The sequence below is a fragment of the Ranitomeya imitator genome, chromosome 2 (assembly GCF_032444005.1).
Source record: "Ranitomeya imitator isolate aRanImi1 chromosome 2, aRanImi1.pri, whole genome shotgun sequence".
NCBI lineage: Eukaryota > Metazoa > Chordata > Amphibia > Anura > Dendrobatidae > Ranitomeya > Ranitomeya imitator.
The window spans coordinates 98,076,012-98,092,757 of record NC_091283.1 but is presented as its reverse complement, the minus strand read 5'-3'; the positions used below and the strand labels follow the sequence as shown (position 1 = coordinate 98,092,757).

The 16,746-nt window shown below is 42.5% G+C and overlaps 1 protein-coding gene and 1 long non-coding RNA gene across 5 annotated transcripts in view; one reads left to right on the top strand and one right to left on the bottom strand.

Annotated features, from left to right (window-relative positions):
- The window catches only part of CD99L2 (CD99 molecule like 2), a 153,866-nt gene that overhangs the window by 53,771 nt on the left and 83,349 nt on the right, over positions 1–16,746 (top strand). The gene's annotated exons all lie outside the window — the stretch shown is intronic.
- Positions 9,220–15,415, bottom strand: LOC138661987 (uncharacterized). Its single transcript, XR_011317992.1, has 2 exons — positions 15,143–15,415; positions 9,220–10,737 (listed from the first exon to the last, which is right to left on the bottom strand). It is a non-coding gene; the product is annotated as an uncharacterized lncRNA (long non-coding RNA).

Below are 16,746 nucleotides of genomic sequence, written 5' to 3'. Positions count from 1 at the left end.
AGATAATTAATCCAAACATGTGAAGCTCATTGTTCTTTGTGCCTGAACTACTTCTTAATACTTTAGGGGAACCAAACAGAATTCTGGTGGGTTGAGGGGTTGAATAATAAATGACCCTCTGAAAAGACTTTTCACAATTTAAAAACAAACAAAGAAATAACATTCTTTTTTGCTGCAGTGCATTTCCCACTTCCAGGCTGATCTACAGTCCAAATGTCACAATGCCAAGTTAATTCCAAATGTGTAAACCTGCTAAATCTGCAGGGGGTTGAATACTACTTGAAGGCACTGTGTGTGTGTGTATGTGTATGTATATATATGTATGTATATATATATATATATATATATATATATATAATATAAAGAAATTTTACCACTAACATGAAGTACAATATGTAACAAAAAACAGTCTCAGAATTAGTGGTATCTGTTGAAGCGTTCCAGAGCTATATCCCCATAAAATTGACAGTGGTCAGAATTGTAAAAGTTGGCTGTCAGTAAGGGGTTAAACAATTGGTCATTTTAGGATGGCATATTCCCTCTAAAGTACCCAAGGAAGGCAAGGAAAATACAATGACATTTAGTCATGTTTTATTTAAACTCAACCTGACACTCTTCACAATACAATGTCTTGTTTTCAATTTAAATAAATTTACCGGTACTACGGTATTAATTACTGTAATCCTCCACAGAAAAAAATCTGTCAATAAATATGAACTTTTGAATTGTACTAGTAAAATAGTGAGCCCACCCTGCATACACAAAGCCCCCCTAATGCTATGTTGATGAAAAAATACAAATGTTATGGCTCTCCAGTGCAGGTGCACAAACGTGACTTTACAATCAGGAGTTTTATTATGCAAGATGGCTAAAACCATAAAAAATGTATAATTTTTTCGTTACCGCAATAATCGTATAGGACTGTTGCATAAAGTCTCCTCAGGTGTCTTGTGTGATGGAAAAGACGCTTTAAAGGGATTTAATAAAAAAGACACAGTGTGTGTGTATGTGTGTGTGTGTGTATATATTTATATATATATATATATATATATATATAATCATCGTGATTACTCGCTAATCCCACCCCCTGCACAGAAGCTCTACCTCCCGCCACATCACCACGCATAATCCAGCCCCCCACCACATCACCACACATAATCCTGCCCCCCCACCACATTACCACACATAATCCCACCCCACCACATCACCACACACAATCCCGCCCCCACCATCCCGCCCCCCACCACATCACCACACATAATCCTGCCCCCCCACCACATCACCACACATAATCCCACCCCACCACATCACCACACACAATCCCGCCCCCCACCACATCACCACACATAATCCCGCCCCCCACCACATCACCACACATAATCCCCCCCAACACATCACCACACATAATCCCGCCCCCCACCACATCACCACACATAATCCCCCCAACACATCACCACACATAATCCCGCCCCCCACCACATCACCACACATAATCCCGCCAACACATCACCACACATAATCCCACCCCCCACCACATCACCACACATAATCCCGCCCCCCCACCACATCACCACACACAATCCCGCCCCACCACATCACCACACATAATCCCGCCCCCCCACCACATCACCACACATAATCCCACCCCACCACATCACCACACACAATCCCGCCCCCCACCACATCACCACACACAATCCCGCCCCACCACATCACCACACACAATCCCGCCCCCCACCACATCACCACACACAATCCTGCCCCCCACCACATCACCACACATAATCCCCCCAACACATCACCATGCACAATCCCGCCCCCACCCCATTACCACAGATAATCCCGCCCCCCACCACATCACCACACATAATCTCATCCCCCACCACATTACCATACAATCCCGCCCCCCCACCACATTACCACACATAATCCTGCCCCCCACCACGTTACCACACATAATCCCCCCCCACAATTCACCACACATAATCCCGTCCCCACACATTAAATTGTACCTGGTAGAAGTCAAGGAAAGATCTTTGAAAATGATGAAAATGACTATAAATTTAATTGTGTTTACAGAGAAATTTTAACTTAATTTATGTTTCGTTATGAAATTTGTTTAGATGCTGGATGAATAAAAAACGCACATCTTACTGAATCCAGTTTGTTTTTTATTTTACACTGTGAATAAAATGTATTAGTATTATTCAGATTTTTAATGATTATTATTGTTATTAACTTCATTTTAAGTTAATTTACCACCTGCGTAAGCGCTATTGAATGTTGTCATTATTTACTTTAGTTTAATCACCAGCAGTGCTAATTAGATAGCAATGAGCGTGCCGAGCGTTAGCTGGCTGGAAACAGCTAGTGTGTGTATGTATGTATGTATGTATGTGTGTGTGTGTGTGTGTGTGTGTGTGTGTGTGTGTATGTATATATATATATATATATATATATATATATATATAATGGATCACACCCCTGATTAAACTGTGTGATTGTGCCAGATGAGAGATTATCTGCTGCGTGGCCTTAGCTTTATTGTATAGGACAGGTTTAAGCAATGATTAATACAATTATGTATACAAGATTAATATCTTAGGTTGCCATTATGCCATCATTATTATTATTTTTTATGTAGCACCATTAATGCCATGGTGCTGTACAGGGTTATAGATATCGTTAACAGTAAACAAATTTACAATGACAGACTGGTACAGAGGGGAGAGGACCCTGTCCTTGCGGACTTGCATTCTATGGGATAATGGGGAAGAGACAGGAAGTCGGTGTGGAGGCAGCTCGGGTGGTTGGTGAGGCGGCAGCTCTGGCGGCGGCATCTTGGGTGGTTGGTGGGATGACGGCAGCTCGGGTGGTTGGTGAGGCGGCAGCTGAGAGATGAGGGGAGTTGGAGGTGGCGGGCAGAGGAGAGAGTTAAATGTGCTGAACAGTTGTTTTGGGTTGTAGGATAGTGAAGATACAAGGTTAGTGAAATAGGTCTGTTTAGCAAAAGGGAGGGCTAGTTTGAAGGCAAGTGTAGCTTGTTTGAAAGCGGTGAAGTCATCTGGCAGGTGTGTTTTTTTTCCAATGCCGCTCTGCGACTCTGGATGCTTGTCGGAGTTTTTTGGTGAGGTTGTTATGCCAGGGTTGCCTATTGATTTGTCGCACTTTGCCATGCATGAGAGGGGTGACTGAGTCTATGGCTGATGTGAGGGTGGAGTTATAGAAAGCGATGGCTCAGTCCGTGTCATGGCGTGAAGATATGGAGGACAGGGGTAGAAGAGAATGTCTAGGTGTGCAAGGTTTCTGCGAGGATGTGATAGTGGCTGGACATGGGGGGCGGGTGAGGAGGACAAGGATGAGAAGGTGAGTAGATGGTGGTCAGATAGGGGGAAGGGAGAGGTTGTGAGATTAGATAAGGAACAGAGGCAGGTGAAGATGAGGTCTAGTGTATGTCCGTCTGTGTGGAGGACCAATGAGTAAGTCCAAAGGATGACGCAAGGGCCAGGAGCTTGGAGGCTGCTGGCTGGCGGGTGTCAGTAGGGATATTAACACTAGAACTACTGATGGAGTCATTTTGACTCCTTTCGTTTTTTATTTCTCTTCTGTGACTACATTTTTCAGAATTCCGGCTTGAAACTCGGTGACTTTTCCTCAAATATGATGTGAAAAAAGATTTTGTGAGAATAAATAATTTTGGTAAAAAATTTGCAGGTTTTTTTCAAAATTTACCAAGAACTACTGAAGGGAGTCATTTTGACTCCCTACTATATTCTGAGGTCCTTTTGTCACTAAATGTTGCTATAAAGTTTTGTGCATAATTTTTTCACTCTGTCTTATTTACCCTGATGTTCATATAGATGTAGTTCAATTTACATGTCAACTTTTCACATTTTCATAGTCCTTTGAGCGCATGGTGTTTATTTTTTGATTCATATATATTGACACATATAAAGAACTGTACGCTTGCAGAAGCATGCAGGAACAATAATTTACAGTTTACTCTATCTGATGAGGAGCTAGATGCAACCGTCACTCGATTAGCAGTATTTGGTGTAATGACTGGGGAATACCGTTTTGCAAAGCGACAATGTCTAGGGACCGCTTTGTTGAAATTATGAGGTTTCTCAGATTTGATGAGAAATCTACTCGATCGGAGAGACTGCAAACGGACAAGTTTGCTCTATTTTCTACTGTGTGGGACAGGTTTATTGAAAATTGTATTGCGTGTTACAAACCTGGCCCATACATAACGGTGGATGAGCAACTTTTCCCAAGCAAAACTTGGTGTCCATTCACGCAGTACATGCCTTCCAAACCAGATAACTATGGCCACAAATATTGGCTAGCTGTTGATAAGGAGAGCAAATATCTGGCAAATGGCTTCCCTTATCTAGGCAAAGATGACACACGCCGTGCTGAGGACCGTTTAGCTGACCATGTGGTAATGAAGTTATTGGACCCGTTTTTGAAAAAAGGTCGCAATGTTACAACCGATAATTATTTTACTTCATTAAAATTAGCTAAACAGCTAAAAAGCAAAGGAACAACCATCGTGGGAACACTGAATAAGATAAGGCGAGAAGTGCCTAAAGAAATAAAATCCATGAAAGAGGAATTGTACAACACTAAAGTGTTTAGAAATGAAGACAATTTTACACTTACAGTATATCAAGGAAAGCCCAACAAAAATGTTGTCATTTTGAGTTCCGTCCATCCAGATGTTGTTGTTGCGTCTGATTCCGCTAAAAAAACTCCAGAAACGGTAAAGTTTTACAATAAAACAAAATATGGAGTAGATGTAGTGGATCAGATGGCACGAAAATATACCACACGAACATCCACAAGGAGATGGCCTGTTCATGCATTTGAAAATGCCTTAGACTTTGCGGGTATAAATGCATGTATAATATTCAAGGAGATTACCCACCAAAAAATGTCACGCAAGGCATTTTTGCAAACGCTTGTGAGAGAGTTGAGTGGTCCTTATGTCACAGATAGGGAAAAGGGTTCCACGTCCCAAGTTTCTACATGTTCAGAAGTGATGGTTCAAACAAAATTTTGCCAGATCAAAGAAAAGTGCAAGAAAAATAGATCTGTTGGCAATTGTAAGACTTGTGGTAAGTCTTTGTGTGGGCAATGTACTGCCATAAATCAAAGGCAATGCCTAAAATACGAAACACCAAATGTTTAGAAGGTGAATTCTGCGCCATATTTTCATTTTTATGCTCCTCCGCCTACATTTTCTCTGCTTTTTGTTCTTCAGTTGTTGTTTATATGTGTGCACTTGAATTAAGAAAAATGTTTGAAAAACGTCTATTATAATTATTGTTATTTTCTGTAGAAAAATAAGAAAAGCAGAAAAAAAACAATCAAAAGCATTACTGTTGGATCTCACAATAATAATACATTACAAAAAATATAATTATTAATAAATAACCAAAAATGAAACTCTAAAAATAAACGAAAACAAGCAAGGAGTCAAAATGACTCCTTTCAGTAGTTCTAGGCGGGGTCACGAGTCCAGTAGTCCTAGTGTTAAAGTCACCCATTATGATGGTGGGGATGTCAGCAGAGAGAAAGTGAAGAGGCCAGGTGGAGAATTGGTGAAGGTAGTGGCTGAGCCCGGTGGTCGGTATATGACAGCCATTTAGAGATTAGAGGGAGAGTAGATCCGGACAGAGTGAACCTCGAAAGAAGGGAGGATAAGGGAGCGTGGGGGTTGGATAGGGTTGAAGTAACAGTTTTTGGAAAGAAGGAAACCCACTCCCCCGCCATGTCTGTTGCCAGAGCGAGGAGTGTGGGTAAAGTGGAGGCCACCATAACTCAGTGCAGCACACATCATGGCCAATATAATGTGTTTTTTTTTCCTTATATATGCTGCAATTTAACCTCCTGGAATACAGACTGTCAGTTGCAAAGATCAGCCCAAATTAGTAGATCACTTTTCTTTGTTCTGAGACCTTGTACAAGGTTAGGGCTAGACGTCCAATGTTCATGCCTGTTTTGGGGCTTGTGCGTTGATCTTCCACCCAAACTGGGCTTGTGCTGATGGGGATTATCAGTTCAGCAAAACAACCTTCTGAGTATTGCCAAGTATGTAATTCCTCAGACTAGACTGCTGTCTTCTTCTTTTTTTTCTTTCTACTGACTAGTTTTGATGCTGATATGGACGGCGGTCAGCATGGACACACTGACCTGTCTGCACTCATGTATGCTCTGTTATTAGCACACTTTACTATAATAACTAGAATGATTATTTTTTTTCTCAGCTTGCACAACAGTAGTTCTTTTCTGTGACTTCTAGTTTCAATAGCTAAGCCTTCTCCCAGGGATATACAGTGGGGAAAATAAGTATTTGATACACTGCCAATGTTTTCCCACCTACAAAGAATGGAGAGGTCTGTAATTTTTATCGTAGGTACACTTTAAGGCTGCGGTCACACTACCAGTATTTGGTCAGTATTTTACATCAGTATTTGTAAGCCAAAACCAGGAGTGGAACAATTAGAGGAAAAGTATAATAGAAACATATGCACCACTTCTGTATTATCACCCACTCCTGGTTTTGGCTGAGGAATACTGATGTAAAATACTGACCAAATACTGCTAGTGTGACGGCAGCCTTACTGTGAGAGTCTGAATCTAAAAAAAAAAAAAATCACATTGTATGATTTTTACATAATTAATTTTGTATTTTATTGCATGAAATAAAAATGTGAGCACCTACCGAAGAGCAAGAACTCTGGCTCTCACGGACCTGCTAGCTTGTCTTTAAAGGGAACCCCCTGCAGACTGTGAGCCCTCGCGGGCAGGGTCCTCCCTCCTTATGTACTCGTGTGCCTTGTTATCTGCTCATGTTTAATGTATTTGTCTATATTTGCCCCGTATTCACATGTAAAGTGCCATGGAATAAATGGCGCTATAAAAATGTATAATAATAATAATAATAATAAAAGGGAAGGTGCTACCAGTTTTCTTGTATTTTGTTTTTTTGTGAAATTAAGCTTAAAATAGTAATTAAAATGTATTAATGCAATGTTTGCACTGTTTGCAAACATTTCTATATGAAAAATATTATATATTTTTCTACAAATATACATATTTACCACTAGGGGGAGCATTTTCCGTTTTAGACCTCAAGCAGCTATAGTAAGATTTACCAGCAGGAAAATTGGGGCAGTAACTGCTGACATCAACATTTCCCTCCCCTTTTGGGTGGTCTAATATCCCTGGGGCAGAATGAAGAGCAGCATCACAGGGCAGCGCCATTTTGTTTGTGACTGCCCTGTGACCTGCTATCTCCAGCAGTTACTGCATCAGGGGCACAGCTTTTTACAGAGGAGCAGAACACAGTGGACTCAGCAGCATTTTTTGTGAATAACATTCTTGCCATCCCCCTTCCCCCACCTTAATCCCTGTCCTGTCAGCTGCCCTTCCTGCTCTCTCTCTCTCCAGGTGTCACCTCCCTCTCTGCAGACTGTGAGTGCAGCTTACCAGAGATCACAGGGACTGTGTGTGAGGGGGAGGCAGAGACACAGCAGGAGAAGCACACAGGGCAGCCTGTGAGGAGCAGAGGATGTGTGCCCACTGTGCCCAGGACGTGCCTGCTTGGAGTACAGAGGAGCAGTGAGTGCTTCTTCTGTCCTGCGATAGAGAGTAAGTGGAGCTCGGCACATAGCACTGGGCTATAATAAAATGGTGGCTAGTCACACCTACAGCAGTGAGTTGTGCAGCCCACAGAGGCATGCCCAGCTCACTGCTAATGCTGCTGCAATGTTACAGATAGGGTCAGCGCCGGTCTATTATCTCCTATGGGGTGCCGTAATCTGACACCGATAGTGCCCTGCTACTGCTGCAAAACCAAGATGTCAGCCCCCAGTGCATTCTTTAAACTCATATAACACATGAAATCTCTTTCACATGCATTTCAAACTTGCTTATAGCAGCATGTTATGCTACATTACAGTGATTTATTAATGACCTACAAACGCGGTACCTTCCCTTTTAAGAAGCTTTCCTGCTCTACACTCATTACCTGTATTAGTTGCACCTGTTTAAGCTTGTTACCTGTATAAAAGACACTTGTCCACACACTCAATCACATTCCAACTTCTCCACCATGGCCAAGACCAAAGAGGTGTCTATGGTGCATATATAATATTCATTATAATAACCTATATGCCAAGCCATCACCAAAAAATGCTCAGTGCAAAGAATGAGGGAGTGTCAAAAAGTGCAAGGATGTATAGGACAAGGTTCAGTGCAAAACCATGAAACTCATACCAAGAAACAAAGCTCCAAAAGAACCAAAATACTTAAAAATATAATAACTTTATTATTATACAACAAATTGTAATCATGCATGTTTGAAAACAGGGACAGGACAATGGTAAACCGAAAGATGCAACCACGGTAGTAATACAGGTTAGCAAGCTGCAAGAAACCCAGGCCAAGTTAATAGGACAAAACAGGTCATAAAGTGCAAATGCATAGTGCTATAATGTGTATCATAGTGTAAAACACTTATTGTGCACAGAAATAACACAAGGGCTAACAGCCATCAAGGCAACAAAGTACTAGACCTGGAGTCGTTGGTGTAAAGTGTAGTGTAAAGCCAAAGGGTTTACCTGTATAACCGTGGAGACACCCACCTCAACGCGCGTTTCGGCAACAGTGCCTTCTTCCTGTTTTGAAATATGCATGATTTCAGTTTGTTGTGTAATAATAAAGTTTATATATTTTTAATAATGATGAGTAAATATACTCGTTACTCGAGATTTCTCGAGCATGCTCGCGGGTCCTCCGAGTATTTTATTTTTAGTGCTCGGAGATTTAGTTTTTCTTGCCACAGCTGAATGATTTACATCTGTTAGCATAAGTACATGTGGGGGTTGCCTAGTTGCTAGGGATGTAAATGCAACGAGCAGATGTAAATCATTCAGCTGCGGCAAGAAAAACTAAATCTCCGAGCACTAAAAAATACTCGGAGGACCCCCGAGCGTGCTTGAGAAATTTCGAGTAACGAGTATATTCGCTCATCACTAATTTTTAAGTATTTTGGTTCTTTTGGTGCTTTGTTTCTTGGTATGCTTTTCATAATATCCATTATGTAAATTAGTGGGCAGGTCAGTGAGGGATCAATGACCTGTCAGTAGCCATTCAGATATCATTAACTCACAAATGAAAATAAAGATTAAACAACAACCACAAGACGGATTTCATCAACCAAGGTATCATTTTAATCAGTGTACCTGACACTGTCTGTAGGTTACTGAGCACAGTCCTGCTGACAGGTACCCTTTAATAATATTTTGATTGTTCTAAAGAGCGATTCCAGTGCTCCTTCTTGAGGAGCACACAGTTTCCATGCAGCTGGCCTGAACTATGAACATCTAATATTGGTATGTGAAGCCTCTGCCAGCTAAAAGTGCAGTTCAGCGATCCCGGCCAGCCTCTGGACAGTGCTTAAAGCCCAGTCTAATGTCTTCAGCTTCGTCCCTTGGCAGTGAGCGGTACACCTTAACATTTTGAATACCAAGGGAATGGGCAGACTGTAAAGTTGCTTGTTTTTTAAGCACTAACCAACCATACCTATCTGTGAAGATGGGAATAATCCATTTCAAGACACATTTTAAGATCTGTGCATTAGGCGACCTACGGTAAGTCACAGGCAAGGCTTGTTCTCCAGGGAGGGACATGTGCTGTTTACGAACTCCTGGGCTTTACAAATGCACGTCTAAAAGGGTTCCCTAAGACAGACCACCCCTTATATGCAGAATCAGCGGTTGCAGATGTCTCCTGTCTATTGAGTCTTGCTGCATTGACGCTGCACTGATTTTTACGTGCACACATCACTCATTGGTAAAGCGTCACTCTAAACCTCTAATTCACGCCGTGCACATTGCCAGATAGATTTCAGGGACACTCGGCATTATTCATGATGAACACCATAATGCTGTATCATATATACAAGTGTTGTCTTATGGCCGCTGTTTACTGCCTGCTCCACCCAGCAACGCCTTGTGGTATCTCAGCCTGCAATCATTAATACTTTACCGTCATACGACATCGCTCTGCGCTGCTCTGCCCTTCACTGTGACAAAGGAAAACAAGCTACCGTGTCTCTATGGTATAAATTAAAAAGCCATTATACTCTGTAATCTCCCTAGACATGCTGGTAAAATGCACCATGCTTCCCCTTCCCAACATTTTACTCCCGATTCTTCAGTAATATACTAGTTCTGTACTATAGTACTAATTTTGAATGCATAAATTGTTAAAGGGATTGTCTTCGGTTCATAAATGGGGAAACATTGCAAAGTGCTCGTTAGAACAAGCAAGTTGGCAATTTATTGCTTATTAAAAATTCATTATTTTCTCAAGAACAGAGGGATTTTTAACATCATAGCTCATTGCCTTGGTTACCGGACACCCTGCAGGTCCAGTCTGGCGGTTACTAGACAAGAAGCGTGTTTGGAGAGCTGGATCTAGCCTCCATCAGTATCCTGGCACTCTTCTCTCATGCTGCAGATGCAAAGCCACCTCTGCTAGCAGCCGTGGAGAATGCGTCAAGTGTATCACCATGTCGCTGGCCAGAATCCATCTTCAGGAATGCAACGTTCTCCCACCAATCAAGCCAGGGACTGGGAGCACTATGCTCCTGATGCATCATCTGGAGAATATTCTTTTGAAGAGCCGACACATCTGCTTTAGTAAATCTTCTATTTTCCTTTCCTGTAAAACACAAATTAGTGCAATATTGCTGAAAGTCTAAATTATCCTGTTTTTTTTCTGCCTGGAAAAGTCTGAACAATTTTACAGCAAAACTTTCACACTCTTACAAGGTTGAACCAGTGCTAACCATAACTTTTTTATTTATTTTATTTTTTTAGGATTTATATCTCTGCATATAAAGAACATGCCTACAACTGAACATTTGTTCTCCATTTTCCTTTTGATTGTGAAACAAACAACAAATAGGACAGATTAACTGAAAACTTCAGTGTAAATAAATGTTCACCCCTCTAAAGTCGGTACTATGTAGAGCCTCTCTTTGCTGCAATACCCTTTGGATAAGTTTCTGAGCTTTCTACATCTTGCCACTGGGATTTTTGCCCACTCCTCAAGGCAAAACTTCTCAACTTCCTTCCAGTTAGATGGTTTCCTCTGGTGAACAACAATTTTCAATTCTGACCACCAATTCTCAATTGAATCAAGGTATGGGCTTTGACTAGACGACTCAAAAACATTTAGACCTTTCCCCTTAAAGCACTCAAGTGTTGCTTTAGCAGTATGCTTTGGGTCACTGTCTTGTTGGAAGGTGAACCTACGTCCCAGTCTCAAATCACCAACAAATTGAAACAGATTTTGCACCATCAATTTTTCCCTTGACTGAGGCCATTTTTCCCACTTGCTGCCGAAAAAATCTCCACAGCATGATGCTGCCTGTTGTGAATTCTGTGACCGAACTCCCTCCTGTGTTCATGAATGGTACTTCAGCGAATTCTGTCCATGGACTCCCTCTGGTGGCTGTGAGTGGAGCTGCTGCTTCTGAGGTTCCTTCCACAGGTGACATAGTTTATTCTTTGGCTGGCTGCTCTATTTAACTCCACTCAGATTTTTACTCCATGCCAGCTGTCAATGTTCTTGTACTGGTTCAGTTGCTCTTGGATCTTTCTGGTGACCTGTCTACTCCAGCAGAAGCTAAGTCCCTGCTTGTTAATTATTTGTTCATTGTTTCCTTGTCCAGCTTGCTATTATGATTTTGCCTTGCTAGCTGGAAGCTCTGGGATGCAGAGTGGCACCTCCGCACCGTAAGTCGGTGCGGAGGTCTTTTTGCACACTCTGCGTGGTCTTTTTGTAGTTTTTGTGCTGACCGCAAAGATACCTTTCCTATCCTCAGTCTGTTTAGTAAGTCTGGCCTCCCTTTGCTGAAACCTGTTTCATTTCTGTGTTTGTGACTTTCATCTTAACTCACAGTCAATATATGTGGGGGCTGCCTTTTCCTTTGGGGAATTTCTCTGAGGCAAGGTAGGCTTTATTTTCTATCTTTAGGGCTAGTTAGCTCTTAGGCTGTGAAGAGGTGTCTAGGCAGTGTTAGGTACGCTCCATGGCTATTTCTAGTTGTGTGATAGGATTAGGGGTTGCGGTCAGCAGAGCTCCCACTTCCCAGAGCTTGTCCTGGGTGAGTTTAACCATCAGGTCGTTCCGGGTGCTCCTAACCACCAGGTCCATAACAGCTGCCCCCACCACGTTTCACTGTGGGGATGGTATTATGAGCTTTGTTTGGCGCTAGACAGCATTTACCTTAGTGGCCAAAATGTTCAATTTTGGTCTCATTTGACCACAGAACCTTCCTCCATACATTTGAGTCTCACACATGTCTTTTGACAAACTCAAAACGAGCCTTACAATTTTTGTGTGTAAGTAAAGGCTTGTTTTTTTCTGCCTGCTTTTCCATAAAGGCCAACTCTATGCAGTGTGTGGCTTGTTGTGGTCTTATGGACACATACATTTTTTTGCCAGGGGCTGTCTGAATCGTGTATTTCAGAGATTTACACGGAAATGCCAATGTAAGCGCTCAGCATAGAGCACAGGATAAATGTGAGCCAAGCCCTACTGTGATCTTTGTGAGCTCATCCTGCCGATATCAACTAGTTTGGCCAACACTAGTTTGTGTATGTAGGCCTTTGGATAGAAGTTAGAGACCACGATTTTTCCATGTTAAATAGATAGCTTTGAGATCTTTGCTCATTTAAATCTCTAATCTTTGTGTTCGCCTCGCCAACTGCTACATTTTGCTGAAGATCGTCTGGAGATCCATCTACTCAAGAAACTGTTGACTATGGAATTCATATGTTTGATTATGTTTCTGCAACAGAAACGCACTAAAAAATGCATAAGGCTTTTTTTTATTTTTGCGTTCGCCTCACTAACAGTGCCAAGATAGTCTGGAGATCAATTTACGCAAGCGCCTGTTGACTCTGAATTTTATGTTTTAATGTGTTTCCTCATCAGAAACACACGAAAAATGCATAAGGCATGTTTTTTTTTTTTGTTTTTTTTTTTAACCTGTGTCTAATGCAAGTCTATGGGGAGAATTTGCACATAAAACTCGGCGTGCCTGCAGGAGAAATTGGCATGTTGCAGACTTCAAAAACGTACCGCAGGTCAGTTTATGCACCATAAAAAAATAAGCACAGTGGGTAAGAGATTTCTACAAATCCCATCCACTTTGCAGAAACTGCATGATAATGTGTTTTTTTTTTTTTGCACAGCGAATCGGCACTCAGACTATCCTCATGGAGTCTATTTCTAACCGTTTGTGCAGACACATGCACATTTGTGGCCTGCTGGAGGTCATTTTGCAGGGCTCTGGCAGTGCTTCTCCTGTTCCTCCTTGCACAAAGGCTGAGGTAGCGGTCCTGCTGCTGGGTTGTTGCCCTCTTACGGCCCCCTCCACATCTGGTGTACTGGCCTGTCTCCTGGTAGCACCTTCAGCCTCTGGATACTACGCTGACAGATACGGCAAACCTTCTTGCCACAGCTCGCATTGATGTGCCATCCTGGATGAGCTGCACTACCTGAGCCACTTGTGTGGGTTGTAGAGTCCGTCTCATGCTACCACGAGTGCGAAACCACAACCAATATTCAAAAGCGAACAAAACATCAGCCAGAAAGCATTGGTACTGAGATGTGGTCCCCACCTGCAGAACCACTCCTTTATTGTGTCTTAATAATTGCCAATAATTTCCATCTGTTTTCTATTCCACTTGCACAACTGCATGTGAAATTGATTGTCAAACAGTGTTGCTTTCTAAGTGGACAGTTTGATTTCACAGAAGTTTGATTTACTTGAAGTTATATTCTGTTGTTTAAGTGTTCCCTTTAATTTTTTGTGCAGTGTACTTACCAAAACAAACTTTATACATTTTTTACTATAGTCCTACAAACACAAGTTCTTTTGTTCTGTAAATGTCAGGAATTCCCGGCAAATTTCTTTTTTTCAGTAGCTTATTGTGTAATTGGAAAACCCGGCCATGTGCATAAGGCTACATGCCCACGATCAGGAATAGCAGTGTTTTGGACACAGCGTTTTTTGGCTGTGTCCAAAATGCTGCATTCTACATTACAAGCACAGTGGATGGGATTTATAGTAATCCCATGCCCACTGTGCTTCTGTTTAATGCTGCATAAACTCGCTCGACGGGCAGGTTTACGAGCCGCAGCATGTGAATTTTTGCTGCGGAATTTCAGCAATAGAATGTCATTACATGCGTTTAATCTGCATGTACCTAAAATACAACTTCAGTAAATTAGAATGCAGCGTTTTGGACTCGGCAAAAATACGCTGCATCCAAAACTCTGTTACTGATCGTGGGCACGTAGCCTAAAGCCCCACAGCAAAATAAGTCTAGAAACCAGATGGCTAACATGCCTAGAAATTGGCAGCTGACCCTGGACTTTCTAGTAATTACTTTTAGACCCTTCTCTCACTCAGATATCCTTGTTTCCTGTACGTATTCTATCCTTAATTTTCACATACCTAATAGTCAGTTCAAATTCTCGTACAAGTCTGAGGGCCCGTGCAAATTTTGGACAGTGTGTGGATGCCATCTGTAGGATAAACTTTTTTTATTTATTAACTTCTAAACATGAAAATCGCTGATGGTAAAAACAGACACCCCAACCAAAAACCAAACATTTGACATTTGTTTCATTTTTTTTGCTTACGTGAAAAGGGTCTCAATGAGGCCTAAGTGTATGTGAGTGTGATACGGTTTTGATGTTGAAAAATCTGCCGCAAATTCTTGTCTCTTGGCAGGAAAAATGCTGCATAAAAAAATTCGGCATACTAAGGTGGATTTCCCATTCATTAGAATGGGTGAGAACTCTGAAACAATGAACACGCTGTGGATTTGAAACTCAAATCGGCAAAGGAACATGTGCATGAGATTACAGAAATCGTTCACTTTGTGACAGTAAAATGCTTAAAGGGCCACTGTCATCCCCCTGCAGCCGTTATAAACTAAAAGAGCCACCTTGTGCAGCAGTAATGCTGCATTCTAACAAGGTGGCTCTTTTAGTTTTGTGTTCAGGTATTATTAAAATAAAGCGTTTTGAAACTCTGCAGAAATACCTGTCTTTGTCCACGGAGGCGGGTCTGAAGCCTCCTCTGTGAAGTGCCCAACAGCCGTCACTCACATCTTCTGGGGCGATGGTCGCCGCCCCCTGCGCGCTGTTTTCTTTTGAAATCCGGCGCCGGCGCTGTGTAATTACTTGTGGGGCAGGCGCAGTAAGCTCTGGCTGTCTGACGTCACAGCCAGGCTTGCAGACTGCGCCTGTGCTGGCAGTGCGGCCACCCACCTCGGGACTCCCTGCCCCGCACTGTGTTATGCATTATGCACAGTGCGGGGCTAGGATTCCTGGGCATGCGCACTGCATGTCTCAGACTCTCACCCAGGTCCCCCGCCCCCCTCCTTCCAGCCTCTGGCTATTCAGCTGAGCTCATCCTGCCGCCTCCTCCTTCTGCTCATCGCAGGGAAAGAAACAACCTAGGAATCTTTCCTGCTAGCTGGTGTGTGTTGTCTAGCTGTGTTCTGTAGGTCTATGGATTGGATATGTTACTAAATAGGGGGTGATCTTTACCCAGCGATAAGTAAAGTTATATACTGATCTGGCCATACATTATACTGCACTATGGCTATATATTGGATGTTGGGGGAGCATTATACCGCACTGCGGATCAATATACGGAACTGTTGGGGGAGCATTATACCGCACTGCTGATCAATAAACGGAGATGTTGGGGGAGCATTATACCGCACTGCTGATCAATAAACGGAGATGTTGGGGGAGCATTATACCGCACTATGGCTATATATTGGATGTTGGGGGAGCATTATACCGCACTATGGCTATATATTGGATGTTGGGGGAGCATTATACTGCACTATGGCTATATATTGGATGTTGGGGGAGCATTATACCGCACTATGGCTATATATTGGATGTTGGGGGAGCATTATACCGCACTGCTGATCAATAAACGGAGATGTTGGGGGAGCATTATACCGCACTGCTGATCAATAAACGGACCTGTTGGGGGAGCATTATACCGCACTGCGGATCAATATACGGACCTGTTGGGGGAGCATTACACCGCACTATGGATATATATTGGATGTTGGGGGAGCATTATACCGCACTATGGATATATATTGGATGTTGGGGGAGCATTATACCGCACTATGGATATATATTGGATGTTGGGGGAGCATTATACCGCACTATGGCTATATATTGGATGTTGGGGGAGCATTATACCGCACTATGGCTATATATTGGATGTTGGGGGAGCATTATACCGCACTATGGCTATATATTGGATGTTGGGGGAGCATTATACCGCACTATGGATATATATTGGATGTTGGGGGAGCATTATACCGCACTATGGATATATATTGGATGTTGGGGGAGCATTATACCGCACTGCGGATCAATATACGGACCTGTTGGGGGAGCATTATACCGCACTGCTGATCAATAAACGGAGATGTTGGGGGAGCATTATACCGCACTGCTGATCAATAAACGGAGATGTTGGGGGAGCATTATACCGCACTGCTGATCAATAAACGGACCTGTTGGGGGAGCATTATACCGCACTGCGGATCAATATACGGACCTGTTGGGGGAGCATTACACCGCACTATGGATATATATTGGATGTTGGGGGAG